Source organism: Engraulis encrasicolus, chromosome 6 (genome assembly GCF_034702125.1).
Source record: "Engraulis encrasicolus isolate BLACKSEA-1 chromosome 6, IST_EnEncr_1.0, whole genome shotgun sequence".
NCBI classification, from domain to species: Eukaryota; Metazoa; Chordata; class Actinopteri; order Clupeiformes; family Engraulidae; genus Engraulis; species Engraulis encrasicolus.
This window is the reverse complement of record NC_085862.1, coordinates 32,563,435-32,568,434: the sequence shown is the minus strand read 5'-3', so window position 1 is coordinate 32,568,434 and position 5,000 is coordinate 32,563,435. Positions and strand designations below refer to the sequence as shown.

The 5,000-nt window shown below is 43.3% G+C and overlaps 1 protein-coding gene across 1 annotated transcript in view; it reads right to left on the bottom strand.

The window, feature by feature from the left end:
- The window catches only part of slain2 (SLAIN motif family, member 2), a 49,926-nt gene that overhangs the window by 38,350 nt on the left and 6,576 nt on the right, over positions 1 to 5,000 (bottom strand). The gene's annotated exons all lie outside the window — the stretch shown is intronic.

Genomic DNA, 5,000 nt, shown 5'->3' with positions numbered 1-5,000 from the left:
GCCGCATCATAGCTCCCCAGGTGAAAAACCCATATACTTAAAGTGTACTTTTTTTTGACTGTACTTAGTACAAAGTGTACTATTTTCGGCGATTTAAAGTGCGCTTCATTGCACTATTAGTGCGCTGAAGCACTACTAAAGCAGTACTTCAGCACACTTGCAGCACACTGAGGATGCTAAATTGGCACCGCTTTTGGACAACTTTAAGTGCACTACAAGCATACTTTTGAAAGTATGCTCCAAACACGCTTGTCATGCATTCGTATGGCATTAATAGTGTGCTTGAGTACACTTCTATAACATTTTATTGTTACTAGAAGTACAATAAAAGTATATTAACTTCATGCTTCTTTGGACTACATTGGAACATTTTAAGTATGTAAAAAGTATATCATATTAAGTATTGTAAATATATAACAGGTATGCTTGAAGTATATTTACAGTACACTCCCAAGTACAACGAATAATATAAATGTAATACTACAATCCATGCTGGCTCTCAGAGCTTGTACATTACACACAGCCACATGTCACAGTAGTGATACAGTATGCATGCCTAGCACGACTGATATTTACAATCATTGCATTGTTACAGAGATTTCAGATACACATTTCACTTTATTTCATTCTTGTTCCACCTCCCTGTAGTTGATCATTTGAATTGATCATGAATGGTGACCCTTGATTCTTTGTTTGAACAACTAGTTCCAACTTACCTCTCACCATAATATCATGGGAAGTGTGAGTCTATATATACCAGAACATATACGTGACCATCATAATGACGGTGGGAACATGGCCTTTTTTGTGTACCACTTTAAAATGTTAAAACTCCTACAATAAATGCAGAATATAACAATGAGTAATATTTTCATGCAAACCAAAGATATTCCTTAGAGGTAAATGGATTTCTGTTTGAGAAATTTAGCTCCAAGAAGTGCATTGCATGATGGTACATGCATGATGATGCATGATGGGTAAATGCACTTTGTGTAAGCACACTTTGAATATATTTGGATGAAGCATAATCATGGTGCACTTAGAAAAAGTATACTTCCAATATGTTAAAGTGATTTACTTTAAAGCGCACTATAGAAAATCACACTTCGAAGTCACTTGGGTGAAGTATAATCAAAGTGCATTAAAAAAAGGTGCAATTGCAATATGTTATTAAAAAATACACTTTTAGTAAGTTCACTATTAGAACACTATTAGTATATTCCTCTAAATACACTTTAGCCAAACATCTTCTAAGTGCACTTTATGTATGGTTCGCAAAGTGTACTTTCTTTGAAACTTTGAAACTTAATTACATCTAATTTTAAGTACACTTTAAATAAGCATATTGTAAACATACTTTTTCTTAGCACAAAAAGTGTGAGTGCGCTTTTAACATGCTAAGTACACTTCAGTCGTGCTTTTATTGTACTAAATTGAACCACTTTTTCACCTGGGTCGTTTGCCAAGCTAGCCCCGTACAGCCTCGCGCACCATCCTACGTCCTTCCACCAATAGACTTGTTGACTCCGCACTATGTCTGGTACCGGTTTTCTGTGGAGCGATGTTGAGCGGCAGGATTTGGTCAGTGTTCTGACAAACGGTCCTACGTAATTTTATCCTACGGTAGGATGTTCTGTCAGACATGTCTGTTAAACGGTCCTACATCGCCAAAGATAGACGTCAGACATGTTTGTTCAACAACTTATCCTGATTTTCCCGAAAATGTCCTTCCTACTTCCTGCAATCGCGTCAGATCAAACAACCTCCAGACCATGAATATGAAATGAAATGGTAGTATTATGGGATGGTCAGGACCAGACTAACCCCCGTACTGCCCAACCCTGCAAATCATTTTCATCTTGCAGGTGTAGACACTAATGAGGGAGGAAGGAGGACTTCTGGGTAAACACAGATAATATTGGGCTGAGATGAATGCTGTGAGGCTGGCCATACAGTAAGCTTACTGCCTATGTGCTACACAATTCGACATCATCAGTCATAAACACTCGCTCTGTTCGGCCAATGATTTGGTTTAAACATTCCACAGGAGTCAACCATGTCGTTGGAAGTCTTTCCATTCCAGGCTAGCACTATAGGACAGAAGATAATAAAGGCGAAGTGCACAGGCAGGGTTGATAGCCAGAATAGGACAGACGCTACGGATGGGGGAGACAGAGCCCCAAACAAGTCTGGGTAACACTTTATTTTAATGATTCATTACAGTGGATCTACCACATTAGGGACAGTGTAATTACTAATAACCAGTGTAACAGTATTTAATACCATGTAATACCAGTGTAATACCATGTACTACCAACCATAACCCTAGATGAAAGTACAAAATTGGTACATGGTATTAAATATTGTTACACTGGTTATCACACTGTAGCTAATCTGGTAGATCTACTGAACCATTAAAATAAAGTGTACCCCAAGTCTGTGAAGATTCTCACTCAACCTCTCATCATACTCAAAACATTTTATTTGTGGGTCAATAAAATGACGTCCTGTTGCTCAGTGCGACAACTAAACTCTTCTGATCTTCCGAAGCCAGTTCGTATGAGGAGAGTTGTAGCTGCAGGTTGTACCGTGTAATTAGTCACATGTCTCTGCTGAGCAGGCTTCTTCAAGGTCCCCAATGTGGAGGGTGACAGGAGTCTCGGGGGGGAGGGAGGACGGGATGCCAAACATGTTTTGCTCAAGCTCGACATGAGGCTGGTAGCATGGGGTCTCCAGCAGGAGAGGGAGAGCAGTCAAGAGAAAGGGAGAGGGAGAGGAAGAGGAAGAGGCAGACGACAGATAGCGAGATACATGGTGGGAGAGGGAGAGAAAAGACAGTGAGAGATACAAATTAAGGAAGAGAAACGGGTAAGGAGAAAGAGAGAGAAAGAGAGAGAACGAGAGAGAGAGACAGACAGAGACGAGGAAGAGAAAGGTGGCATGGCAGAGAGAGAGAGAGAGCGAGAGAGAGCGAGAGAGAGAGAGAGAGAGAGAGAGAGAGAGAGAGAGAGAGATGGACACTGAGGAAGAGAAAGGTGGTAGGGCAGAGAGAGAGAGAGAGAGAGAGAGAGAGAGATGGACACTGAGGAAGAGAAAGGTGGTAGGGCAGAGAGAGAGAGAGAGAGAGAGAGAGAGAGAGAGAGAGAGAGAGAGAGAGAGAGAGAGAGAGAGAGAGAGAGAGAGAGAGAGAGAGAGAGAGATGGCGAGAGATGACTTCACCACTCCTCATCTCTGTGCTTCTCAGTGAGGCTGACTCATCCAACATGAAGGCCGGGCTTGCCTCATGCAAAACTATTTACCATCCATGCGACCTGTGCAAAGAAGCCACTTGTCTAGGGGTGCACTGCACTCCAATATGCAGACAGACTTCTGTCATCCACTTGTGCTTGTGGCCTCGCATGTTGCTGACGCCCCGCCCCCGTGGAGCAACCAAAAAGGTTCCTCTGCAGTCAGCCTAGCCACAACTTTTGGGGGACTTCTTCATTCACCATCCCGATTGCAAATGAGGAAATGACACTAGAATCGTGCTTTTGCAAGATATTGAATTCATTTTCTGTCATCGGTGTCGTCATCATGAGGTCACCAGCAGGTAAGTGAGCAAGGGAGGACGGAAGTCAGCATATTGGAATCCACATTAGGCTACTTGGATCCAGTCAGGCATACCCCAGGGACAGTGAGTCAGGGAGGAGAGAGGCGGCGGGCGGCCTCTGCTGAGAGGCAGGCCAGCCTGGTAAGCAGACATGGGATGGAGGATTGCCTGCAGGTCTCACAGGCATATGAGAACAACAAACCCTCACAAGATAAGAGTAGGCCTACTACTGAGTATGGCTCAGTGTTCACACACACACACACACACACACACACACACACACACACACACACACACACACACACACGCACACACACACACACACACACACACACACACACACACACACACACACACACACACACACACACACACACGAGTGGAATGGGAGGGCAAGAGGCTCTTACTTCATCATGATCATATGATTATAAATAGACAAATACACACACACTGTCACAAGCAAAAAAACACACATACACAGACACACGCGCGCACACACACACGCGCACACACACTAAAGTGAGGTGACACTCACCTCGGAGCCAAACATGCCTAACATGCAGCAATACCCCAATATGTGTGTGTGTGTGTGTGTGTGTGTGTGTGTGTGTGTGTGTGTGTGTGTGTGTGTGTGTGTGTGTGTGTGTGTGTGTGTGTGTGTGTGTGTGTGTGTGTGTGAGTGTGTGTGCTTTCCGTGTAGACACAGGAAGCCAGTGCTCGACTGTTGACCTTCAGAAGCGTGTTGTTGCCCAACTGGGCAGCAGCATGTGAGCATACCCGAGTAAAAATGGCTCAAGCCCACCGCCTCTCAACTGAGCGGGGCTTGGGACAAGGTTTGTGTGTGTGTGTGTGTGTGTGTGTGTGTGTGTGTGTGTGTGTGTGTGTGTGTGTGTGTGTGTGTGTGTGTGTGTGTGTGTGTGTGTGTGTGTGTGTGTGTGTGTGTGTGTGTGTGTGTGTGTGTGTGTGTGTGTGTGTGTGTGTGTGTGTGTGTGTGTGTGTGTGTGTCAGGGGTGGAACTTGAGTTTTTTCCCCACAAGTCACTGTGACAGGTAGATTTCAAAATCTACCAGTCACTCGCCGCTTTTACCAGTCAACTCATATAATAATAACAATAGTAGTGGAAATCAGTTCATTATTATTATTATTATTATTATTAAAACTATTATTATTTGAATTATTATTATGATTATATATGTATATGTTTGCGTTAGGTTGACCATGGCCTTAACACCAGAAAGGAGGACTTCTTACGTGGTTGGGGGACTGGGGGCCTTTCCCCAGAAGGTTTTGAATTTCCAGCATTCTAATCAATTTTAGGGTGAAGAATGGCAAATCCCATTGGACAAAAAAATCGCTTGGACATTCAAGCTATTCATAACTCAAGCAAGGGGAGGTGAAAGTTTTCATCCGT